The sequence below is a fragment of the Pelodiscus sinensis genome, chromosome 8, assembly GCF_052426305.1.
Source record: "Pelodiscus sinensis isolate ZL-2025 chromosome 8, ASM5242630v1, whole genome shotgun sequence".
Lineage (NCBI taxonomy): Eukaryota > Metazoa > Chordata > Testudines > Trionychidae > Pelodiscus > Pelodiscus sinensis.
The window spans coordinates 40,516,330-40,544,318 of NC_143059.1; the positions used below are offsets into that span (position 1 = coordinate 40,516,330).

The 27,989-nt window shown below is 42.8% G+C and overlaps 1 protein-coding gene across 6 annotated transcripts in view; it reads right to left on the minus strand.

Moving 5' to 3' along the window:
- The window catches only part of PLCE1 (phospholipase C epsilon 1), a 379,433-nt gene that overhangs the window by 153,815 nt on the left and 197,629 nt on the right, over nt 1-27,989 (minus strand). The window lies entirely within an intron of this gene.

Consider the following 27,989-nt stretch of genomic DNA (forward strand, 5'->3'; position numbering starts at 1 on the left):
GTACACACCCTAATGAAATGTGCTGCGCACGCCTATGCTGTCCAGAGTCTCATTAACATTCTTATCATGAGATCAGAAACTCAAACACATGAGGCAACAACCATATAAAAGCAATAGTAAATAAACTGGTATGTATAGTACACAGTACCACTTCCCCCCATCACAGTATCACATTTCCCTGTGCTTTTCACCCTTCAGGAGCCGCTGACCATTAGTTGGCAGTGGGGCTACTTAGAGAGGAGAAGCATATTAAAAGCCAGCTCTTAAGTGACCCGAGGAGCAGCAAATGTGAGTTTTGTGAGGGAGTTTAGAGAGGAAATTTGAGAGCCAGATTAGAAAACACCTAACGTTCTCTAAACTTAGACTCATAAACATCCAGTTCCTTTCCCCACACCCAAAAAGGTACAGGAGTAAAAAGAATGCAGGCAGAAATCTAACAGCAAAGTGGTGGTTATCTAATTTATTGCACAGAATACAGCACGTGTAACTAGCTGCCTTGTGAGCAAGTGGCTTGTGTGTGCATTTTCAACAATGGCTCTCAAAGACCATGGGCTCTTGAGACCAGAGTGGCTGAGCTGAAGGAACTAAGGGTGAAAGAAAAGCATTCAGATGAAACTTTCTTGGACAGAGTAGAGTGGTTTCCACTGTCAGTCTGACAGCCTTTGGGCTACTGAGGAGGATGAAAGCCTCTGCGAAGGAGTCCATCAATCTGGAGCAGAGGGAAACAATCTCATAGTTGGAACCTTCCTTCCAGACAATGTCATAGTATCCTATGCACTGAGGATTTCACTCTGGAAGGGGGAAGGGAAATCCCAATTATAAGGAAGAGACAAGTAATAGTAGTGGGGAGAGTCAATCATTAGAAATATCAATAGCTAGGGTTTGTGGTGACCAGGAGACCAGCATGGTGAATTGCTTGCTAGGTGCAAAAGTCACAGTACTCTCAAGACATTTTGATAGGCTTATGTGCAGTGCTAGAGAACTGCCAGTTTTTGTGATATATATAGGAACCAACGATGGAGAAGAAGGTAGGAGAGAGGTCCTGGAGGCTAATTTTGGCTACTGGGTACCATATTTAAGTCCACAACCTCCATGGTAGCATTCTCTGAAAATATTCCAATTCCATGTACAGCACTCATTACACAGGCAGAACCGTAGGGCCTCAATGCATGTATAAGATAGTGGTGTAAAGAAGATGGGATTCATCTAAACCAAAATGGAACCTCACTGCTGGAACCTTCACAATGTAAAATTAAGAATGGTAATAGAAGAATTTTATACTAACAGCTGGGGAAAGCCTGACATGCACAGAAGAGCATATGACTCAGAGAGGGTATGTCTACACTACCCCACTAGTTCGAACTAGCGGGGTAATGTAGGCATACCGCACTTGCTAATGAAGCCCGGGATTTGAATTTCCCGGGCTTCATTAGCATAAGCGGGGAGCCGCCATTTTTAAATCCCCGCTGCTTCGAACCCCGTGTAGCGCGGCTACACGGGGCTCGAACTAGGTAGTTCGGACTAGGGTGCCTATTCCGAACTACCGGTACTCCTCGTTTCTCTTCAGCATCATCAATTTCTTCTTCCTCATTTTTCTGGTTCTGTTTCCTTTTTTCTCTTGGGGATTTCAACGGAGCATCATTTGTGTTTTTAAGAAGCTTTATATTATGGGCTATGAATGTCAGCTTGCCTGCCCTTTCTTGTGTTAACTTGTTTCTTTTTGCATTATGAATGATACTGTAAGTACTGAAATTTCTTTCAGTTGCTGCTGTTGTTGGTAAATACCTTTCCACCATATTACTGTATCTACTGAGCCAGCTGATTTTGTTACATATGATTTTCCAAAAAAATCCTTCTTTAGCACAATACTCTGCAAGCTCTGTAATGACTTTTGCTGAGTGATCAGTGCCATACATTCTTGTGACTAATTTATCCATGAATTCAGTTCCTTGTATTTGTTCATTTCTAGTAAGGTATTCACCATTGAATTTTGGATCTAGAATATTTGCAGCATAGTGTATGACTTTTAGAGCCATATCTTTTCTTTTTTCAAAACTTTTCATCACATCCCGTTTTTTTTGTTTGGTAAGTGGACTTTCGTGAAGTAGCCTATCAAAATGATCGCTTAATTCCCTGAAAAATTCAGGAACTTTGCTCATTTTTGGCTGGTCAGATTCAAGCAGCATAATCCATTTAACAATAGGACTTATCAGTGCATGCAGTTTTTGGACCCATACCCAAAATACATCTTCATCCAGGATTGAATTCCTGGTACTTTTGCTCAGTTTAGTCTGTAAATCTTCCTGGACAGCAAGGCATTTTAAGACTTTTTTAAATTTCAATAAGCTTTTCAAACAATATACAATGGAACCCCACCAGTTTTAACTGGCAATTTAAGTGCACAAGTTTGATTTTTCTCTTTTTAAAATGCAGTAAAATGAGCTCGTAAAACTTGTGATTTGTTAATTTCTTTCACAATAGTTTTACAGGTAGCTTCAGTTTCTTGAACAGATTTTAAGTTACTGATGTCACCAATTAACAAATTTAGTGTATGAACAGCACACGTGTACATAGCAATGTGATTGTATTTTTCATTAAGCATTGATAAGGATTTTACCATTGCTGCAGCATTATCAGTGACAATGGCACCAAATTTTTCAGTGCCTATTTCTGTCATTATTTCTCCCATACGAATGCCATATACTCAGCAGTATGGCGTTCAACATCAGTTGCCACTGTCTTGTAAAACACTGGTTGGGGTGTTGATATAATAAAATTTATAACATTCATTTCTTCAGTTGCTCCAAGCATCACACTGCAGTGCAAGAGAAGAGGCTTCAGCAATTTTTGTTTTTATAAGACCATCAACACTTTGATATTCAGCTTCCAAAAGTTTGTTAGAAAGTGTGTACCTGGATGGCATCTTGTAAGATGTCTTAATTTTTGCATGAAAGTAATCCAATCTTCGTTTTCAACCAGTGAAAGAGGCGATCCCGATGAGAATATAGCTCATGCAAAAAATTCATTCAAAACTTTGATTTTAGTTTCATTCATAGAATCAAAGTAGCAACTTATAGAGTGAGACACCTTGGCTGAACTAGATGTGGAAGATGGTGATGTAAATTTACTATCACTATCACAGTGTTCTATAGACGTTGATGCAGTTGATGGTTGAGGTAATCTGCTTCTGGACTCTGAGAATTCTGTTGCCTTTTCCTTGATGTAAGCAGGAGTCGTCTTCAAACAATTGGAAATATGTTTTTTCATCCTTGTCTCATTTCTGATGTATTCAGCCTTGCAGTACTTACATTCATATAACTCTTTGTCTTTAACTGTTTTATGAAGGAAATAATCCCACACATCACTTTTAGGCTTAGTTCTTCTTTTCATACTGATGAAAACACAATACACCTTTCACAAAAGAGAATAAATGTGTTATTGCCTCTTTACATACTTTTTATGATGCCTCCAGAAAGTTCCATAACAGTCAGAATTCCTGACTCATGAATGTTCTAGAAAGTTCCATAACATTCTGGAATGTTCTATAACGTTCTCAAACTATCTTGAATGAGCAAGAAAGCTCTTTAACATTCATGGTGTTCTAAAAGTTGAATACAATATATTATTTCAAGAGGAAATGAAAAATTGGAAAATTCTCAAAAATTCTCGGGAAATAATTTTTTGGAGAATATTCTCAGAATATTCTCGTTCTCAGAGAATATTCTCACCTCATATCACTAATGTGGAGGATACATTCACGATTGGTTAGGCAAAATGGGATATTCTTGAAGGGAATGATCCCTGTATGAATGCCATGAAGTTAGTGATGGAGAAGGAGAGGAGTGGCGTGATGAGAGCCTGCTCCTATGCCCGCTACCATAATCAGATCTTGGGGATAGTGGTGTAGGCAAGTGGGGGCCACGTTGAGAAGTGTTAGTGTGCCCCTGCGCTGTGGAGTGTGATGAGCCAGTTACTCCTCTTGAATCAGACTGAGGAGATTTTTGTAGGTGCCGTGTTTTACACAGCGCTTTCTTGTGCTGCAATGCCACGGGGGTGATCAAAATCACTCAGTCCATTTAGATTGGGTGCAGAGGAAGGACTCACAGGAGCTGATGGAGGAGGCATATGTGGCTTGTCTGAAGCTGCTGCCTCAGTGGAGCCAGTTGATGTGGCAATCTTAGCTTGTGCCTCAGCTCTCCTGGGTGGCACTGACTTGCGTTACTCTGCGATGCCAAAGACTGATGGCACCGGGGAATGAGAGGCTCTGGGCAACGTGGATAGGGAGTGTGCTAGGAAAGCCCTTGCGGCTTGAGAGCCTCTGCAGGGTGATGAAGCTGCCCTACCCGAGGGCTTTTGCTGTGCCCGCACCTCCTCTGGTTGGTTCCTTGGTGATTGAAGAGACTTCTCCCAGAGAATAGTCTTAAGCCGCATTTCACGGTCTTTTCTGGCCCTTGCCATCATATTCAGGCATTGAGGGCACTTCTGTGCCACATGAGACTCCCCCAGGCATTTGACACATGAGACATGGCCATCTGAGGTAGGCATTGAGTCTCTGCAGGAATCGCATTTTTTAAAGTCGGGGGAACCCAGCATGTCACACAGAAAAAAGGCCACCTTGGCTACCGCTTTTTTTTCTTCTTAAATGAAGCAAGTGTTGAAAAAGGTCGAACTAAGTAAAACTGTGAGGTAAAAGCCTGAAACTAACAAAGGATTTCTATTTTTCCTGTCAGGAAGAAGAGCGCTGCTCTGAACTCCATGTTCAGCCAGAGACGGTTGAAAAGGAATTGACGGGACTCGCACCGCGCGGGCACTCCACAGGCTCCTGGAGGGGGCTGCTGAGTGCGCAGGCATGGCACGAGGGGCACTGCACGCAAAATTCTCTGATCCCTGGCACCGAGATCTCAGTGGAGCACCCACAGGGACACCAGTCACTGAAGAATAAGAAATGTATTTACATTTAAAGGTATAATATACATTTAATACAGTATGGCTTTCAAATAGCACAAAAATATTAAATTCAGTATACTTAGGTGCCAGCTAAAGAGTCTCAGAAGCATTTTTTTAACATCTGAGCTTAGGGTTGCCAGGAATCCGGTTTTCTACCGGATAGTCCGGTATTTGTACTGTCTGTCCGGTAGGAAAATTCAGAAAATACCAGACATGTGAAATGTCCGATATTTTCTGAATTCCTGGCTAGGCGCTGGACGGATCCCTGGTGGGGGCAGGAGAATAACTGGGAGACAGGGCTACGATTGGCGCAAGGAGCCTCTGGTCGCATGCAAAAGCCAGGGGGGGAGCAGGGAGGGAGGGGGGGCTAGGACTCCCAGCCACTCCCCTCACCCAGCTTCTGCACACAACCAGAGGCTTCCAGCGCCAATCGCGGCCCTGCCTCCCAACTGGGAGCCTCTGGTTGCATGCAGAAGCTGGGTGGGAGGAGTGGCTCCCAGATCCTCCCCCGCCCCCTTCTACGAGCAGCTCGAGGGAGTGCCTGCTGGAGGTGTGGCCCCTGGGACTCTGGCTGCAGCCAGTGGCTGCACTCCCCCCCCCCCCCCCGCCAGCTCCGCTTCCTGCCCCTCTTCCTCCGGGCCCCCCCTCCCATCCAGCCCCGCAGCCTCTGACCCTCCCCAGCTCTCCTTTCCAGCCCCTTTTCCTCCCAGTCCACCCCGTTCCTCCCGGCCAGCCCCCTCCCAATTCTGTTCCCATCTCCCCCTTCCTCCCGGCTAGCCCCGCGGCCCCCGAAACTCCCCTCCCAGCCAGCCCTGCCCCCACTCATGATCAAGTGTGTCTGGTTTTTTGGCGGGGTCTACCTGCTAACCCTATCTGAGCTAGCACTTTTATATTATTTATGCCTGGATGTTTAATATGATTAGTACTCAGTCTGAAAGTCAGTAGTGTACAAGAGTAAGAACATTATCCTTAACAGTTTAGAGTCTTAAAGAGATGCAATATACAGAAATAGATTATAAAACCTTTTAGGGTATGTCTAGACTACCTGCCTCTGCCGACAGAGGCATGTAAAATAGGCTCCCCGACATAGTTAATGAAGCGGGGATTTAAATATCGCCAGCTTCATTAAAATAAAAATGGCCACCACGCTGTGCTGGCTCAGCTGGTTGTTGGCACAGTGCACAAGTCAAGACGCGGATCGGTCGACAGGGGAAACCTTTGTCGACCGCTCCTGTAGCCCTCGTTCCACAAGGCATAAGGGAGCGGTCAACAAAGGCTTCCCCTGTCGACCGATCCGCGTCTTGATTCGTGCATTGTGCCAACAATCAGCTGAGCCAGCACAGAGCAGCGGCCATTTTTATTTTAATGAAGTGGGGATATTTAAATCCCTGCTTCATTGACTATATTGGGTAGCCTATTTTACATCTCTGTCGGCAGAGGCATGTAGTCTAGACTTACCCTTAGAAACTAATATTTGGCTAATATGAATAATGAACTATATGATGCTGCTGAAAAATATTTCTTAGGATGCAATGTAATCTGCTCTGGCATTCCGATTTTATTATGACACAGGGAAATCTTTTACAGCACTTTGGTACAATATGAAAAAATTTTTATATCAAATATTCAGCAAAGGAATTGAGGATACATAGATTTAACAAGGTGCCAGTGAAATAAAGATAAAAAAAGAAGAATGATGAAGTAGAAAAATATTGGCTTTTAAAACAGTAAAGAAGTAGGTGTTTTTAAATGAGGAACAATATCTATTTTGGCACAGGTGCTTTAATTAATATTTTTTCTATTAAAGAGATAGATATATGAATATTTTAGTCATGTGCTAAAAGAATATTCATTAGTAAGTAATCAAAAAGGCAAGTATCAGATCTAGATTTGTTAAACACATCTCAACTTAAAACTACAGGAAAGACTGCAGTCTCATTAAGGAACACAACATGGTACTTTAACAATATTATCTTGCTTCTGTTATATACAGATTGCACAAAACTACAGAATCAAATTCAGACGTATTAATATTAGAATCTCTCTCTCCAATTCCAAGATAATCACAGACAAATGTATATGATTTAGATTAAAAGAAATGAAGGTAATTTATATACTTATTTTCTATTTAGTCACAAAAACCATATTCAGTAGCTTGAATTAATTGTCAATGATCTTCAACACTAGTAGCAATGGAAACACATTTAATAGCTACTAAAAAGGGTATTCAGAGTTACACCTGAATAGTTCCATTGAGGTAAGCCATGTGTGTTCACAGAGATCTAATTGGAATCAGTGTGAAAATACATTGTTGCTCAAAATACTTTTTCTATCAGCTGAGAAGATGATTTTGGAATGATACAGTCTGGGAAGAACGGTATGATAAAAGAGTGCAAAAGGAGATGACGTGACCATCATTTTCTGGAAATGGAAACAGGTTTTGTTATTTCTTCTGAACATCATAGACTATACTCTGAGAGTGTTCTCAAGTCATGGAAATATTACAAAATGAACCAGCTGTAGCTTAGAGAACTTTTTTTTCTTTTTCTTTTTTCATAAACATAAATAGATATTCTACAATGTTATCATGCAAGTAGTCAGATGACCTATGCAAAGAGAGCTGGAAAGCTGTGAGTGACAGGACAGAAGCAATGCCAATATGGTGGATGAAGACAGATGGAGAGTAACTCACATATATACCACATAGCATTCATAACCCAAAGAAATCAATGAAGAAAAAAAAATAGACCACACTTCTCAGTATCTTCATTTTTGTGCACTGATTAGTATGTTGGGGAGGCACATCCCACTCTCCCATCCAATTCAGCAAGGCTCCCACTCACCTTTGACCCCGGATTCTTCCTGAATTGCAACCTGAACCAAGTTTCCAGTGTGCCAGAACATTTTAGTATTGAATACCATCACTAGCTAAATTAATCGGGTACATAGCGATACTGCAAATGAAATGGGATTTGCTCTAAGGCAACAACTAAGTTCCTTGGTTTTAAAATATTTCAAAGCATGCTTGTTGAAAATTATAATAGATAGGTTTTATGACAATATCTAGTTATATCAATTAGCAGTAAACATCTTAAATAATTATAGTAGTAGTTTTTCCTGCTCAAGGAAAGACTTTCTTATGTGACTGGGATGAAAGGAGCTCTAGGAAGCTACAGGACATTTGCATGTTGTTTTCTTAAAGCTTAACATATCACTTTACAACTTCCTATCACAGTGGCCCATGTTTGTTATATAAGTATAATATCATGCCAATATTTCTTTTAAAGAAATACCGTTACTGGTCAGTTATTCTTAGCAAGCTCTCTTGGAATTATAAAGCGATGACAGGGGTTCAATTACAGGATGCAGGGGCTCAATTTACACAGAAACACAGAAACATAATCCAGTAATACCTGAATACCTATAAGAATAGCGTGACTGAACAATGATGGTGGTTGAGGTATTCTCTCTCATAAGTATATAGATATACAGAGAGAGAGAGAGATGTCAAGTGCACAGTTTCTATACATTATAACTACCCATTTTAATTCAATGGAGTTAAGCCAAAGTATACTGGCTGAGAATCTGGGCTTCTAAGTTTAATAACTATTAGGTAACGAAACAGGTAACAAAGGTAAGACGTGAAAATCATCAGAATCTGACACAGTTTAGGAAAGATCAGTCCCACACCTATTAAAGACATTCAGATGTAATAAAATCTTTCCTGATATGATACAGAAGAATTTAATAAGCTGAATATATCAACCTTTTAACAGCAAAAATAAAATAATATAATGGGTGAAATCCTAGAGAAGTCTTACCATTGATTTCAGCTGCACCAGGATTTCATTCACCATATTTTAGCTCCCACAAACCAATATTTCACACAGATACCGGGGTAAGAGTGGTGGCTGATGGTGAAGATAAACCAGGATCTAGAATAAACTACTAAAAACTGTCCAGGACAAAGACGGCACATTCATGGAGTCAAATACTAAGTATTAGGGGTATCATTGTGTAGACTATTACACAATTAACCAATAAGCCTGGGCTTATTGGTTAATTGTGTAATATCATTAATCCTGTTTACACACATTTCCCCCCAACCCCTTGCTGCCTCCATATGCGGGGCGGGGGAGGAGTGGGAGCTGGTGCCTGTGAGGAGCTGGCTCCCCATGAACACTAGATCTATTTGCCCTCCCCACTCCCATGATGCTGCCTGTGAGAGGCAGCAGCGCGGAGGGTGAGTGGGTAGGCTGGAGCCAACACATGCAGGGAGCTGTCTTTTAAGTCAGCTTTCCCCATGTGCCAGTTCCGTGGACCCACCTTCCTCCACTTTGCTGCCTCCTGGGAAGAGGCAGGAGCCAGTGCTGGGGGAGCCAACTTAAAAGTTAGTTCCCCCCAGGACTCACTCTGCACTGTTGCCTGCATCCTCCTCCAAGCGGCTGCCTCTATTGTGTCAGCAGCTCCTGTCCATGGGAGGTCCAAGCTCCCACAGAGCAGCCTCTGTCTGTGGGGAGCTTGGACCCCCCACAGACAAGGGCTGCTGCCACCCCGCACTGCTACCTCTGTATTGGGGAGGCAGGCAGCCAGTCTGTGCAGGGAGATGGTTTTTAAAATGGCTCCTGGGACCGGCTCCTGCTTGCCACCCCACGCTGCTGCCTCTGATAGAAAGGCAGTAGTGCGGGTGGGCAGGAGTTTCTCAGCAGTGGTGCTGGAGTGCACTGGCTGCTACCCCCTCCACTAGGGAATATTGACTAGTCATGTAACCACTAAGTTTTCATGTGGTTACATTACTATTAAATTACACTATATTTAACATCCCTAGTAAGTATACCCAATGGAAACAGCACCTATATATGAATTTACTGTAGAACTTCTCTAGTTCAGCACCCTCAGGACCTGACTGGTGCTGGACCAGAGAATTTGCCAAAACACAGGAAGTCAACCCTGTCTAGCAGCATTACCAACATTTCTAAGAGCCCAGAAAGCAGTGGAAGACATTTAGAGGTAAATTAAAGCTAAATAAAGCACAGAATGCTGACAGTCATTGGCTGTAAAAAAAACTTTATGGGACACCCATAATAAATGGACATCCACCTAACTAAAATCATACCAAACCACAGATATTGCCGGACCAGAGAATCACAGACTAGAGAGGATCAACCCATATAAGGGCAGAGTATGGCCAGTGTTAAAAAAGTGTGTTCTTGTCTGGAAACATTTATCAGGTCAAAATAATTTCTCTAAATGTATAAGTAACATAATTATTTCTAATGTTCATTCAACTAAACTATATTATATATGTTTTTAAGTTTCTTCAGAAGAGTCTTAGCATATGAAAGTAGAAAAAAAATGTCCTCTGTGCAAAAATGAGATTTTGTAAAATTCTGATATTTTACCTTCATGTTTATGGATATTAGTCCACAAATATCCATTCTTTCATTTTGTTTAAATGTCTGCATGATATTGAATATACAATATAACACTACTAACTTCAGTCTTGAAAATGGTCTATTCTGAAACAGTAACTAATTTTTCTTGCTAGGCTAGAAAAATATCATCATAATAAATGGTGAACAAATATACTTTGCCCATGATCTGGTAAATTTGATAAATTCTGCAGAATGTAGTGATTGTAAATTAAGGGTGAAATGTATCCCTTTGCAGCGGGTGCATCATTTAGACCAGGGGTGTCCAAACTTTTTTCAAAGAGGGCCAGATTTGATGAAGTGAACATGCGTGAGGGCCAACCATTTTGCCTGACATTCTTTGAAGCATTAAAATTAAATGCAAATTAACTATTTTATGCAAAGTTTATTGCAAACGGCATACTTTTCATTTCGTCACATGGATGACAAATCTAAACAGGTGTTAAATCACTCTGCCTTTCATATCTGAAGGCCAGATGAAAAAAAAATCCAGGAAGCTGAATTATGTCAGGAACATTGTAAAGTACATTACATATTATTGGTAATAAAGGTTGTCTGTCAACTTTTAAGTTAAAAAAATATGAACAGGAACATAACACCAAGTATACATGTCGTGTCCAAATATATTTATAACTGATTTAGACCAACTGACATTAACTGAGATTTTACAATGTATTCATCTCAATACATATGGATTCGTTGGGGGCCATAAAAGATAGATATTGCCAAATTACCTGGGGGGCCGTATTAAACCGGAACACGGGCCGCAATTGGCCCGCAGGCCGGACCTTGGACATGCCTGATTTAGACCCTATGTAAGCCCTATTCTATGACCCAAAAGGGACTGAGTATGATTTAAGTGATAGAGACCCACAATGGAGCAAAATTCACTTTGTAAAAAACACAACTTTAAAAATAAGCCATAGGATATACTTTAAAATTCAACACTACAACTGCTAAAAGAAAAGTACTAATTAAAAATCAAATGAACAGGACCTAGGTGATATATGAATCTCTTGATAAAAACTGTTTAATGAAATCCTCAAATCACACTGATTAAAATCTTGCTTTTACTGAACCAGTAATGATCATTAGAACATGGACAGGGTCATTAATTGCTCCAGATATACTATAGGTCCCATGTACTTATAGGTGAGGCGACCAAAGTTAGTGAAACTGGAGCCAAGGAATAAGGGTGTGTCTACACAGCACCCTAAACTCAAAATAAGAGGCAAATTGCGTATCTTATTTCGACTGAATTTTGAAATAAGCTATTTCAAAATTTGGTGTGTCTACACAGCACCAAATTTTAAAATAATGTGCTATTTTGAGACATCCCTTAACCCTTGTTCCACGAGTGTTATCGGGATGCTGAAATAGTATGCCTGTTATTTCAAAAAATATTTCGAAATAACGGGAAGCTTGTTAAGACATTGGGTAGCTATTTTGGAATACCTCTGGTATCCTGACATAGCCATGCAGTGTAGACATATCCCAATTGTTTTATATATCCTTGCATTCAGATCCAGTAACAATTTCAAAAATTCACTTTATCTTTATTTATTTCCGAGGGATAAGCTTGATTTGCAAATTCAGTGAAAGACTCAACCAGGAACAATAAGAAATGGAGTTCTTTGCTGGAAAGGAAGGAGAGTTTTCCAGTTAAGAACCTAGATTAGAGATTTGGGTTCAGTTGCTGGCCACAGATTTCCGTTGTGACCTTGGTCAAATCACTTAGTTTTTCTATGCCTTAATTCCTCATCTGTAAAAATAGGATAATACTTTCTTAGTATGGATTATTTATGAGATTCACATCATTAATTCATCTCTTGCTATCAATTTCACATGGAAAGAACAGTTTACAATAATCTTGTAAATACCCACAGTTCTTTTCAAAAGCATATCAATGTGTTGCAATATCCATGGTTTAACCTGGCAATTAGTTATACCACAAATAAATTGCTCTCTAATTAGTCGGTAGCCTGTTGTAATTTAAAGTCAATGGTCACAACTGAACAATGGTTTCTTATAAAGAATATACATGTATCTCAAGTGACAATCTTGAATTCTGTAAACAGGGTCATCCTTAGACATATACAGCATATGTGGCTGAACAGGACAACTGAAACTTTGGGACACTAAATTTTTAGATGCCCCCATGCAGTTGCACATGCTGCATATGCCTAGGGACTGCACTGACCACTGCTCACTCCTCTCTGGCCTAGCCTCTCCTCCCAGCTGCTCTCTTGGCAGGTGGTAGCAGGGCTCACTTCTGCCAGGCTGGGGTAGAGAGGAGCCCTCAGCCTCTGTGGCTCTGCTCCAGTCCAAGGAAGCCTGGCAGAAGCAGAGGGGGGGGAGGCTAGGAGAAGGGGGGAATGAGAGGAGTAGAAGGAAGGCCTGAGCCAAGCCCCAAAGAGGTCGCTAAGCTGGAAGATAGGTATAGGGTCCAGAGTGACAAATTGGAGGATTACGCTAAAAGAAATCGGTTGGAGTTTAACAATGACTACTGCAGATTCCTGCACTTAGGATGGAAGCACTTCTGCAAGCTGAGGAACAATTGGTAAAAGTGGCAGTTCTTCAGAAAAGGACCTGAGGATTACAGTTGATGAGAAGCTGGATATGAATCAATAGTGTGTGCTTGTTCTCAATGGTGAATCAACAGTGTGTGCTTGTATTAGTTGGAGCATTGCCAGTAGATCAAGAGAAGTGATTATTTCCATCCATTCAGCACTTGTGACCCCACATTTTGAGGACTGGATCCAGTTTCAGGCCCTCAACTACAGAAAGGAGATGGACTAATTGGAAAGAGCACAAGGCAATGAGATTTATTAGTGTGCTGGACTATATTACTTATGAAAAGAAGCTGGGCTTATTTAATCTGCAGAAGAGAAGACTGTGCTGCTTTCACTTATCTGAAGGGGGATTCCAAAAAGGATGGAGCTAGGCTATTCTCAGTGTTGGTAGATGGCAAAACAAGAAGCATTAATCTGAAGTTGCAGTGGAGGAGGACAGTTTAGGTTGGATATAAGAAAAAAACTATTTCACTTAGGATATGTCTACACAGCAAAGTTATTTTGGTATAATGACTGCTATTCCGAAATAACTTTGCAAGAGTCTACACAGCCAAACCACTATTTTGAAATAATTTTGAAATAGTGGATGGCTTATTTTGAGTTCTGTAAACTTCATCCTGCGAGGATTAGTGCCTATTCCGAAATAGCTATTTTGGAATAGGCACTATGAAGACAGGGAATAGGGGCTATTTCGAAATGGGGGCCTCCAACCCTTCTCAGGGTGCCCTGGTGGCCGCTCTTGCCACACACAGGAAAACGCTATCGCCTCCCCTCCTCTGAGCCCTTAAAGCTGCAGCCTCTGCAGGCAGGGTTTGTGGCTCAGAGTAGGCCTGACAGCCCTGAGCCACTCTGCAGCTGCCCCATACTCTATTTCGGCCTAATATGAGCCATCCAGACGGCGCCAGCCAGCCCTCCACTGTTCCCTGGAAGCATTCGGCCAGCTCCCAGGAGCCTGCCAGGGGCTGCAAACAATGTACACCCTCCTGGTCTGGTGCGGAGGTCCTGGACCTTACTGAGGTTTGGTCTCAATTCCCTTTCGAGGTCCCTTTCAGTTCTAACATTCTATGATTCTAACTGCAAAATCAAGAAAGGAAGGAGAGCGGGACCTGGGACAAAAAATCCTGAAGAACTTATGTTATTATACAGGTAAATAACCTCTGCCTCCTCTTTACGTGTATGTTCCTATCTGTTCTGCATCATAGAAGACTCCCAAGAAGTATTTTAACAAGGAAGTGGGTGCTGTGGAAGCAGATCCCACACATTCTGAATAAACACATTAACAAATGTTCTATCAGTTCTAGAAACAGCTAAGATAGCACAATACTTGACAAAGTTAGGGGCAGAGGATTAAGTTGCAATCCCTGAAGATTTCTATTACGGGAAATTTCTTCAAAAGGTCTACAGATGTAGAATGGGCTCTACTGGAGTGTGTCATCACTCTGACGGGGTTCTTTGCAACCTGAAACCCACTTTGACATGAAAAGGGGCTGTCCCTTCACACTCTCTGATCCAAATAGTCTGGAAGAGGCCCTGAAGGCCATAGTCCTGTTAAGACAGAAGGTGAGAGCCCATCAGACATATATCATATGTAGGCTGATTTATTCCCTACAAGTATGAGGCTTTGGCTATAACAGCTGAAGACAGATTTCCTGAATAATATGCTATTTTGAAGAGATCTTAGAGAGGAAGCAAAGCTGGAGATATGTTACTGTATCTCTGTAGAAAGTAGTGAATTGTGGGTCTGCTGTGCATGCACCCACTTCTCCCATGTGTTGAGCTGAAGTGATGGTGGGACCGGGGTCCCAGGGAGCCACAGTGGAGTTACTCAATTAGGGTGAACTACAAAGAACGAGGCAAACAATCCCCAAAACTGGTGGATACTTGGACTTATCAAGCAAGCACAAAATAGCTTCTATATACTACCTTACTGGTTACCCAGGAGACAACAATATAGTTCCCTTAAAATAACCCAGATTTAGGCCTCTACCCAGACATCAAGTCAATCATGATCAGGATTACTGAAAATCTTACTCATTATATAAGAAAGTTTCACCAATCCCAAAGGATTACCTCCTAGGTTAATACATATTTCAAATCTTACCCAAATACAGTACATGCTTATTAACTATACTAACATTTGTTAAAAAAAGAAAAAAGAGTATACTTGAACATAGGACTGTCAAGCCCTTAAAATTAATCATGATTAAAAAGATTAATTGTGCTGTTAAACAATAACAGAACAACATTTATTTAAATATTTTTAATGTTTCCTACATTTTCAAATATATTGATTTAAATTACAACACAATATAGATTGCACGGTGCTCACTACATATTTATATTACATTGCAAATATTTATACTGTAAAAAACAAAAGGAATAGTCTTTTTCAATTCACCTAATATAAGTATGTAGTGTGATCCCTTTATCATGAAAGTTGAACTTACAAATGCAGAATTATGTAAAAAAAATTCATTCAAAAATAAAACAATGTGAAACTTCAAAGTCTACAAGTGCACTCAGTTCTATTTCTTGTTCAGCCAATCACCCAGACAAACAAGTTTGGACACAATTTGCAGGAGATAATCCCGACTGCTTCTTGTTCAAAATGTCACCTGACCTTGACAGCACCTATTCACATGGCACTGTTGTAGCTGGTGTCACAAGATATTTATGTGCCAGATACCATGTCCCTTCATACTTCAGCCACCACACCAGAGGACATGCATCCATTCTGATGATGGGTTCTGTTTGACAACAATCCAAAGCAGAGCAGATCAATGTATGTTCATTTTCACCATCTGAGTCAGATGCCACCAGAAAGGTTGATTTTCTTTTTTGGTGATTTGCTTTCTGTAGTTTCTGCATCAGAATGTTACTTTTTTAAGACTCCTGAAAACATGCTCCACGCCCTTGTCCCTCTCAGATTTGGAATGGCACTTTAAATTCTTAAATCTTGAGTCAAATGCTGTAGCTATTTTTAGACTGCTGACATTGGTACCTTTTTTGCATTGTCAAATCTACTGTGAAAGTGTTCTTAAAATAAACGTGCTGAATCCTCATTCAAGACTGCTATAACATCAAATATATGAGAGTAAAACAGAAGACTTCCCTGAGTTCAAACACAAATTTAATTAACGTATCATTTTTAATGAAAATCATCACACAGGAAGCATGTCCTCTGGAATGGTGGCCAAAATATGAAGGGGCATACGAATGTTTAGCATATCTGACATGTAAGTACCTTGCAATGCTGGCTACAAAAACATGCAAATGGCTGTTCTCACTTTCAGGTGACATTGTAAGATATATGTAAATAAACCTGTTTGTCTTAGCAACTGACTGAACAGGAAGTAGAACTAAGTGGAATTAAGGTTTTACCTTGGTTTTTTTATGAGTACAATTGTGTAACAAAAATCTACATTTCTACATCACTTTTCACAAGGAAGAGACTGTTCTACAATACTTGTATGAGGTGAATTGAAAAATGCTATTTGTTTCTTTTTTACAGTGTGTGTCAGGGTCAGGCCAGAGGGATACAAAAGAGTAATGGAAGGACAGAACATTAGCCTCTGACTGAGTAAATCTCTGATCCCAGTGTAGAGGCTAGTCCAGAACCAGGGAGAACTTGCCAGAATCAATCAGGGCAATCAAGCACATGGATCTAATTAAGTAGGCTTACAGAGTCAAGTGAGCCAAGCCTAGTTAGAAAACCTGGGGTTGAGACTGATTATAAAAAGAGCTTTTCTGCAGTTAGTGCATGAGGGGTTGAGAAGACAGAGGGACTGGTACAGAGAGTCTTGGAGGAGCAAGCACCAGCTGATTCGAGGAGGAAGAGCCTGAGAGAAGGAAGGTGCTAGGGAAGGCATGTGGAAGTAGCCCAGGGATTTTGTAGCTCTCTCTATTCATATATATGCATATTCATTATTTGAATAATGAATATGAAAATATGTAAAAAATGATAATGTCCACCCAAAGTCTTTAAATGGATTTGTCAGTCTGCGGTATAAAAAAGGATGGGAACCACTGGTTTAAGGTGCAATAAGTACTCAAACATCAATGGTATAGAGATCATCAATGGGGAGACTTGATGATCCAAGCATCATATGGAAAATCTCTCTCATTTCTGTGTGTATGTCTTACAGGTATTCTGGGCTCTGCTTTGGAGTAATACTCATTGTTCAGATTCTGAGCCTTCTAATTCTTGTACAGAGAACCATCCAGGTACCACCCTTTGAGGTGCAATATGTGAAGACTGGAGTAATTCGAGTGTGTTCCCAGCTGGGAGAGGAGATGATGGAATGAGGTGTAACAGTTAACTCGAACTAAGAACTTAGTTCGAGTTAACGTTTGACCTTCGCGTGTAGCCGCGGGCAGTTAGTTCGGACTAAGGGGATTTAAAAATGGCGCCCAGATAGGAAGATGCAAATAAAGCTCAGGATATTTAAATCCCGGGCTTCATTTGCAACTTCGAATGCCTACATTAGCTTCCCTAGTTCGAACTAGGGGGCTAGTGTAGACGTACCCTTAAAGAATACCCTTGAAGCAGTGGATAGGCCGAAAGGTAGTACCTTGTATTGGTAATGATTGGGACCTAGGACGAATCAGAGAAAACATCCATGAACTGGGTAAATAGAGATGTGAAAGTATGCATCTTACAAGTCAAGGGATGAGAACCAGTCACCGTGTTCCAACACTGGGATAATGGTAACGAGTGTCGCAATTTTAAATATTTCTTTCCGCACATACATATTTAATGTTCTCAAATCTGATTTCTTTTCCATGAGAAAATAGTGGAACTAGGAACCCTTCACTACAAACTGGGAGGTGACTGATTCTATTGCTCCCAGGTGGAAGTGGTGTTGTACCTTCTATTGAAGAAGAGTCTCTGGTCCATGAAAAGGGCCAGGGCAGGGGCACGGGGAGGGGCTATAGTCATAAAGGGAATGGTGTAACCGTGTTCAGTTATTTATTTGAAGCACCATCTCTTCTGATGTTATGGCTAGCCAATTATGGTAGAACAGAAGGAGGTGCTGCTGAAAGAGCTTGAGAGAGGATGGTGACATTGGAGAAGGAAAATGGTTTTCCAGGCCCTTGACACGTGTCTCAAATTGCTTATTGGGCTGCTGGGATTGTTATGTTATATTGGAAGGTGGGAGACATTGCTGTGACCTGTTCCTGTTAAGCTGTTGTTGTTGCTGCTCTTGCCTGGGGTAGTGTTGGGTATATTGAGGGTATCTTGGTCTGGGGTATGGCTGATAACCTAACTGTCTCTTCCTAGGTGCCAGATTATGGATGCTGAGGGACCAAAATGTCACCCTAGAGTCTTTCATTCTATGCAGTTCCTCATTGGTGTTGTCTGTGAACGATTTTTCACCATCAAAGGGGAGATCCTCAATGGTGGCCTGGCTCTCCCTAGGGAAGGAGGTAGAGTTGAACCCGCAGGCGCACCTCATAACAACTGTGGTAGCCGTGGACCTCTCAGTTGTGTCTGATGCATCAAAAGCTGCCTGTAAAGCTGTTAGAGAAATTGTGTCCCCCTCAGCTATTACGGCTTTGTATTGTTTCTTTGCCTCTGGTATGTCTGCAATAAAGTCGTTTGGGTTTGGAATAGTTTCAGTAGTTGCATTTGTTTAGTAAGGCTGTGTAATTAACCACACAGAACTGCAACATCGTGACATTTAGACCTTAGGTCCATATAAATGGAGCCTCTTACTATCATGATCAAAGGGGGATGGACCTGAAGTGTTGTTTATTTTTCTGGTGTACAGCCTCAACTACTAGTGTGTTAGGTGCTGGATGAGTAAAGAGGAACTCGTTGCCTATGGATGAGACATAGTATTTCTTATCTGCTCTTTTACATGTAGGTGCGTGGCTATGGCAGGTGTTTGCCAGATAGTTTTTGCTGGCTCCATGATTGCCAGATTAACAGGTAAGGCTATTTTTAAGGATGTCACCAACTGGAGGATGTCAGTAAGTTCATATTGGTTCTCTGTAACCTCTTTTAATGGGAAGTTGAGCTCTGCAGAAACACACTTAAGGAGATCCTGGAAGCGTGAAAAGTTCTCCAGGTAGTAGGAGGCGGCGGCATGATGGCTTCATCCCACGAGGAAGATGAGTTCATATCGGAAGAAGTGTCTGGAGTTGGGTCAGTGTTATGGGCATCTTCTGTGTCCTGTTGTTGATGCTAAAGAGATGGTGATTGGGGTGGAGGAAATGTTGCCATAATGCGGTGTGTTTCCTGGTTGATTGTTGTCTGACATAGGCTGTCATGGATTTCAATAGTGCCATTGTGGTGGATAGGGCATTGGAAGTAGCATCCATAAATTTCCATACCAAGGGAGTATGTTTCCACATTTCGTGGACACCAGATGGGTTCTGGCAGAATAGAAGGAGTAGTCTGTAGGAGGAGAGAACACCATCTCCACATCATCATCATCATCGTCATCATTATCCTCAGTTGGAAATTGTTCCTGTGAAAGCCGTTGGTACAATGCCAGAGTGCCTGCAGAATAGTCAGTGCTGAGAAAAGGTGAGTTAAACATGGAGGAAATGAATAGGTGTCTGTGCTGCATGTATTTCAGTGCCGGCACTGATGGTGCTGTGAATGGCTGCACCGAGGCCACTTGCGGTGCCGGATGTAGTCCTGGTACCGGGTGAGCTGGTGATGTTGGAGGTGCCATCTCAGGTACCAACAGGCGTCATGGGAATGGTAGGCACCAGCAGAGGTCTCAGTTGTGCTGCTGTGGAATCGTTGATGCCTGGTGGTGCCGTTGGATGTGAGGCAGATAACATAAACCCTGTGGCTTCGGCACTGGGTTTCTGGGCATCCAGTTTTGCTGTCGTGCCACCGGTGCCAGAGATGCCCAGTATGTCGTAAGGGCTGAGACATGGAGCCGAAGATGTTTTCAGCACTGAGGTTGATGATGAGTGTTTTTTCAGTGCCAGAGGATTCTGCAAGAGCAAGGAAGCTCACTTTTTCACAGGCTTTTTGTCCCTACACACCTGGGAAGCCCCAGAATCTTTTCCCAGTTTGGAGGCAGGACGTAATGATTTTTCAAGTAAAATAAGTTTGAGTTGTAGGGATCTGTCCCGATGAGCTCTTGATTTTAGTTTTGCACAATGGGGGCACTTTTGAGACACATGTGCCCTCCCGAGGCAGCAGATACATTGTGAATGTCCACCTGACACTGGAATAGGGGAAATATTTAAATCCTGGTGAACCAGGCATAGCACTAACTGACTATCTAATGAGGGGGAAAAAATGGTGGGAAAAGTTTTTTTTTTAAAACTGAGAAGAACGTTTAACTAACTGAACTAAGAAAAACAGATTAAACAGATTTACTTACATAACTATACAGAGTGAGGTCAGAAACACTGCAGAGCTCCATCTCTGGCCAGAGATGGAACGGGGGGAAGGGGAAGTTTGTGCATGCACAATGCCAGCATGCTGGAAGCATGCAGCTCAGGCTCCATGCATGCATGGCCCCAAGGACACTGCTCTGAAGACTCCGATTCACGGTGCAAAGGCGCACCAACACCTGATGTGGCGCACCCCTGGGGACATCTCTCAAAGAAGAAGTAATATGTCAAAACATCTTATTTCCTGTAAGTTCTTGGAATATATTTGGGAAAACATTTTTTGTTTCAAGAAGTAGAGGAAGTAACAAGTGGACAGCCCTTTTAGACTTGATTTTTATCAAAAAGTAATTGGTAGTGAATTAAAGATGAAAAGCAATTTCAGTGAAAGCGGTCATGAAACAGTAAAGTAATGATTCTGAGGAAAAGAAGAAGTGAAAGCAGCAGAATAAGGACAATGGACTTCACAAAAGCAAACTAAGAGACTTGGTAGGTAAGGTCCCTCCGGAAGAAAATCTAAGCAATAGAGTACAGAAAACCAACAGTTAAGACTGTATAAAAAGGTGCAACTGCAAACTATCCTGATGTGAAAGGAAGGTAGCAAAAATGGTAAAAAACAAACAAGGCACTCTCAGAAGCTCTTTAATGACTTGAAAAATCCAAACAGAAATCCTAAACAAGAATAGAAATATAGAAAAATTGCTAAGAATGAATACAAAAGATTGATACAAGTATATACAAAAATAGAAAGTTTAAAGGCACAAAATAAGATACATGTAGCAGAAGACATGCAATGAACTAGAAAAAGTTCCTTTAAATCATTAGGAGAAAGAGAAAGACAAAGAGAAAAGTATTAATCCTTTAGGGTATGTCTACACAGCAAAGCTACTTCTAAATAACTTCCCTAGCATCTACACAAGCCAACTGCTATTTCGAAATTAATTCAAAACAGCGGAGGGCTTATTTCAAAATTGGTAAATCTCATTCCACGAGGCATAGCGCCAATTTTGAAATTGCTATTTCAAAATAAGCGCTGTGTAGATACTTATTTTGAAATAGGGGGCCTTCTGCCCTTCCCAGGGTGCCTGGTTCCGGCTGGCCTTAAATGTGATTCAGTGTCCAATCAGTGTGGCTGAGCTTTTTGAAAATAGAAAAAAGCTATTTCGAAATGCATTGTGTGTACACGCATTATTTTGAAATAACATTTCAAAATAACTATTTCGAAATTGGATATTTCGAAATAATGCAGTAGTGTAGACATACCCTTACTTAGTAGGGAAAATGATCTAACAATGAATGACATCAAGAAGGCTGAGGTCTAGGACAGGAAGTTACTCACCCTGTGAAGTAACGATTGTTCTTCGAGATGTGCCCCGTGGGTGCTCTACTAGAGGTGTTGGGTCCTGTCCCGGTGCCGCGGCTCGAGATTTCTCATAGCCGTGCTTCGCCGGCTCACGCATGCATGCTTCCCCAGCGAGGCGTTCACACCTTTGATCAGCCGTGCGCGAGCTGGCAACCATCAGTTCCTCTCACCCGCTCATCTGAAAGAAACAAATAAACAATTCCGGAGCAGGGAGGAAGGTTGGGTCGTGGAGCACCCATGGGGCACATCTCAAAGAACAATCGTTACTTCACAGGGTGAGTAACTTCCTCTTCTTCGAGTGGCCCCGTGGGTGCTCCTCTCTAGGTGACTCCGGAGCAGTACCTAGGACAGAGTTAGAGCGCTGCGGAATCAAGACTACCAGCATAATTAAGTAATGCTATGGCCACAGAAGAGTCTGAAACAAACTGATTGATTATAGCATAATGCTTCATAAAAGTCACATTAGAAGACCATGTTGCTGCTCTGCAAATGTCACAAAAAGACACTCCGCTCAGAAAAGCTGTGGTCGTAGCTGAAGCCCTCGGAAGAGAAGGGAGAGGCTTCCCTCGTAGCGAGTGACACATGGATATACATGAAACTATCAGCCTGGAGATGCACTGATAAGATAGAGGTTGTCCCTTTGAACGGTGTGCTAATGATACTATTATACGGTTTGTCTTTCTAAAAGCCCGCGTTCTATCAATGTAAAATGCTAAGGATCTCCTCACGTCCAATGTGTATAGCAGCGCTGCTTGTGTTGAGGTATGGGGGTTAGGCGAGAAACATGGTAAAACCACCGGCTCATTTATATGGAATTCAGAAGAAACCTTCAGAATAATCGCCGGATAGGTCCTCAACGTCACCGAATCCTTGGAAAAAATTGTATATGGAGAAAAGGCCATAAAAGCTGCTCTCTCACTCACTCTGCGAGCAGATGTGAGGGCTAGGAGGAAGAGAAGCTTGACAGTAAGTACGTACAACAGTACTGTAGCCAAGGGCTCAAAGGGAGGACGAGTCAAAGTTTGTAGGACTAGATCCAAGTTCCATAGAGGAGAAGGAGGTCTCTACAGAGGATTAAGGTTCGAGAGCCCCTTCAAAAATCTTTTTGTAATGGGGTGCACAAACAAGGAGACATCTCCATCCCTACGATGGAACACATTAATTGCTGCCAAATGTACTCGCAGAGATGTGACTGCCACGCTGTTGTCATTCAGTTGCAAGAGGTATTGTAATATACAAGGTAGAGTTGCAGAACGAGGATCTACATCATTATCCACGCACCATGCCTGGAACCTGGACCACTTACCTGTATAAGCTGATCAGGTAGATTGTTCCCTACTATGCATTAAGACTTCCCTGACCCGCTGAGAACAGGACTGCTCGGAGATGGTAAACGAACAAGCATCCACGCCGTGAGGTGCAAAACTTCGGGTCTCAGGTGACTGAGAGATCCGTTGTCTTGAGTCAACAGAGTCAGAACAAAAGGCAGAGGATAAGGTGCTCTCACTGACATACAGTGGAACATTGGAAAAAAAGGCTGATGAGCCCACGCCAGAGCTCAAAGGATTACTCAGGCTCTGTCTGTGTTGATCTTCTCAAGAACCTTGGAAATTAAGACTAATGGGGGAAAGGCATATAGTAATGACCTTCCCCAGTGGAGAAGGAAGGCGTCCCCCAGAGAGTGATGTCCTATTCCGGCTCTTGAACAATAGGTGGGACATTTCATATTGTGTTCCGTTGCGAATAAATCTATAGCTGGAAATACAAGTCAGTACGTCCGTTCAAATCTCCCACTCGTGGTCGTGAGGGAAACGCCTGCCAAGAGAGTCTGCTATTAAGTTGTCGACACCTGGAAAATACGAAGCTGTTAGAATAGTGTTGTTGGTGATACGCCAATTCCATAATCGAATGCTCTCCGCACAAAGAGAACGAGGCCGGAACCTCCTTGTCTGTTGATATAAAACATGGTCGACACATTGTCCATCAAAATCCTGGTAGTTGTATTCTGAATCTGTGACCAAAAATGCTTGCAAGCATGGCGTACCGCTCTCAACTCGAGGCCATTGATATGCAATAGCATTTCCTGTGTCGACCATCGTCCCTGGACTGTGCCACTGTTATGTGAGCCCCCCAACCCATTAGGGAAGCATCTGTTGTTATCTGTTTTGTAGGTTTTGTAGGAAATGGGACGCCCGCAAGAAGATTGGCCAGGTTTACCCACCACTGTAGGGACTCCCAGACATGCTGCGGCACCTATTGGCCTGTGAACACTGTGCTTTGCTGGAACGTAAACGGTGGCCAGCCAGTGCTGGAGGCAATGAAAACGTAACCTTCCGTTGTGTACTACGACGGTGGCAGCAGCCATATGCCCCATCAACTGTAGATAGACATGCGTGGGAATTGTCGGAGCGTGTACTACAGTGTGCACCAGATCTTTGATTGCCGTAAAACATTCCGTTGGTAAGTATGCTCGTGCCATGGTGGAATCAAGTCATGAGCCTATAAAAACAAGGTTCTGGGATGGAACTAGTGATGACTTCTTCACGTTTATGACAAGACCCAGAGCAGCAAATGTGCTGGACACTGTTTGAACCATATGACATGTTTCCGAAAACGTTGTGCCTCTGATGAGGCAATCGTCCAAATATGGGAAGATTGTCACTCCCAATCTGCACAGATAGGCTGCAACCATTGCCAATGTTTTGGTGAAAACCCTGGGAGCCAGACCAAAGGACAGGACTTTGTATTGATAGTGCTCGTTCCCCAATTGAAAACGGAGGAAACGTCTGTGAGCCACGTGGATAGCTATGTGGAAATAAGCGTCTTGCAAGTCGAGGACTACAAGCCAATCCCCTTTGTTCAACGACGGAATGATAGTTGTTAAGGTTACCATCTTGAAACGAAACTTCCGAAGGTGCCGATTTAGCTTTCGAAGGTCTAGAATGGGTCTCCAGCCTCCTGAATTTTTGGTGTGAGAAAATATCGGGAATAAAAGCCTTTTCCCCAGAACTGCTTGGGAACTCTCTCTATTGCCCTAATGTCGAGCAAAAGTTGAACTTCCTGTTGTAGCAGTTGCTCGTGAGATGGGTCCCTGAAAAGGGATGGGGCAGAGGGAGTGGTAGGAGGAAATAGAGAAAAAGGGAATGGAAAGACCGGACTGCACTACTTCTAGTACCCATCTGTCCGTGGTGATGTCGGACCAACGATGGTAAAATGACCGTAGGCAATGATGAAAAAGATGGATAGTCTTGTCTTCCGTGTTGATTGCAGGTAGCTGGCTTGCATCATCAACAGACAAGTCAAATTTGCTGTTTAGTTGATGATTGATTGGTGGAACGGCCCTGTTGGGGTTGTTTGCGCTGAGGACGTTGTATAGGGCGTTGATTGTTGAAGGAATGTGATTGTTGTCTGGAGAAATTAAAATCATATCTTCATTGATAAGGAAAATAACGTCTACGTTTGAAGGAGGAAGTGTACATCCCAAGTGTACGTAGAGTGGTGCGTGAATCTTTTCCCGAGTGGAGGACTTCGTCGGTGTTCGTCGCAAAAAGCTTAAGCTTTTCAAACGGTAGGTCCTCAACCTTGCTTTGCATCTCCTTTGGGGCTCCTGCAGATGACAGCCATGATGATCTCCTCATGGCAATACCTGTGGCAGTAGCTCTAGCCATGACCATGGCTATTTGCAGTGCTGTACGACATGATGTGTACCCTTCTTGGACTATTGCCTTCAAGAATGGCTTCTCGTTGTCCGGGAGATGATGAAGTAACTCCGCTAATTTGGAATAATTATCGAAATTATGATAGACAGATGGGCCAAATTATTTGTGATGCGCAGTAGAAGTGTGGCTGAGGAGTAGACCTTCCTACCAAAAATGTCCAATTTTTTTTGTCCTTGTCCGGAAGCGTATTTTTGTACTGTGGCACTTTAGCCCTACGTTGTGCTGCGTCCACTACTAACGAGTTAGGCTGAGGATGATTGAACAAGAAGTCCAATCCTTTTGTCGGTACAAAATATTTCCTGTCGGCCTTTTTACTCGTAGGTGTAACCAATGTTGGGGTCTGCCATATCTCATCTGCCACTTCCATGATCGCATCATCAATAGGTAAGGCGATCTTTGCACGTTGCTGTGGACGGAGGTTTTTCAAGAGACGGTGCTTTTTAACCAGAACGTCCATTAGCTGTATTTCCTGAGTGCCCGCCACACGTTTAAAGAGGTCTTGGAATTGTCTCAGATCATCCGTTGAAAAGACGTCAGCTGGAAATATCGCCTCATCCAGAGATGACTAGGAGCAGTCTGCTGGAGAAGTTTCCAGTTTGGGGTCTTCAACATCAGACAACTGCCCCTCTTCCGGCTCGGACTGGTCTACTTGGATTGTTAGACTCTTAGATGGAGAAGGTGAGTCTAGGTGCTGTGATTGATGAGGTAAGTATTTTGCACTCAATAGTTGACAAATGCAAGAGGATCCCCTACAGGAGGACGACATACGATCACACTGGGGACGATCATCATATGGTCTATGGTAGCTGTCATAATAACGCTCAGAACGCAATGGGGAGGAGTGGTGTGAGGAGCGTGCACTACCATGCTGGATATAATAGACGTGGCATGGGGAGCTTCTACCAGGCTCGTATCTTGAGGATCGACCGTGTGAATGGGACCGTGAACAGGACCGACATGTTTCTAGATACACTGTGTCCCTATAATTATGCTGTCCATACATGACCCATGTAGGAGAAACACTATAGTCACAACAGGGACCGTACCTTCGCGGTGAAAAATCTGGAGACAGGGATCTGTCTCTATAATGAATCTTTGATAATGCCTTCCTATGTAGGGAGGTGTCTTCCGCCCTAACAGCCACAGGAGAGCCAGACACCGAACAGCAGTGGAGCGGTGCCGGGGAAAGCAGCTGTTGCTGCGTTGATGCTGGTGCTGACAGAGTGTCCGGTGCCAGAGTCAGCAGTGGTGCTGGGGCTGAGGCACCAAGACCTTCTGCCTCGGAGCCCGGTGCCAGAGGAGATGGTGCCGTAGAGCACAGTACCGCCATAAGCGGGGCCAGTGAGGCAGGTGCTGTTATAGCTGGTGCCGCTGAAGCTGGTGCAGAGCAGCTGGTCAATTGCGGCACTGCCGTCAATTTCACAGAGTGCTCAGCTGAGGTCGGTGCAGACTCGCCATCTAGCTGCGGCACTGCTCCTGATGACGGCGCCGAAGCTGCTCTTGCTCTCGGCAGTGGGGGCTCTGTGATGGCTGCCCCAGCAGATTGTCCAGACCCCCCGGGGGTCATTTTGGATGCCCCTGAAGCCGTTGCAGCTGCTGAAGGAAGGGATCGTGCTAGGGACAGCTTTGAGCGCTTTGAGCCGGCTGGTCCCGGGGAAGCCGCCTGGTCCCGGGGAAGCCGCCTGGTCCCGGGGTAGCCACCCTGCATTTTTGTTCAAGGGCTTTTGTGGCTGCAGAAGGGATCGGGTCAGGCTGCAATGCCTTCCCGAACATCAGCATTCTTATTTTCATCTCCCGCTCCCTCCGGGCTCTCGATGTTAATTTTCTACAGTGAGAGCACTTCGAGGACATGAGCTTCCCTCAGGCACCTAATGCAGGTGTCATGGCCGTCAGCCACTGGCATGTGCTCACGGCATGCCAAACACTTTTTAAAACCAGTCGATCCAGGTATTTTCAAAATGAGTCTAAGGGACCTACTGTTTTTTTATCAGGCTTCCTGCTTCTAATGTACTTAAAAAACATTTTGCTATTTCTTTTTGCATTTTTGGCTAGCTGTTCCTCAAAATCTTTTTTTGCTTTTCTTATTATATTCTTACACTTGATTTGACAGTGTTTATGTTCCTTTCTATTTATCTCACTAGGATTGGACTGCCACTTCTTAAAAGATACCTTTTTGTCCCTCACTGCTTCTTTTACGTGGTGGTAAAGCCACGGTGACTCTTTTTTAGGTCTCTATGTTTTTTAATTGGGGTATACATTTAAGTTGGGCTTCTATTATGGTGTCTTTAAAAAGTTTCCATGCAGCTTGCAGAGATGGCTCTAGTCACTGTGCCTTTTAATTTCTGTTTAACTATCCTCCTCATTTTTGTGTAATTCCCCTTTTTGAAATTAAATGCCAGAATGCTGGACTGCAGAGGTGTTCTTCCCACCACTGGAATGTTAAATGTTTATTATATTATGGTCACTATTCCCAAGAGGTCCTGTAATGGTTATCTCCTGGACCTGATCCTGCGCTCCACTCAGGACTAAATCGAGAATTGCCTCTCCCTTGTGGGTTCCTGTACCAGCTGCTCCAAGAAGCAGTCATTTAAGCCAT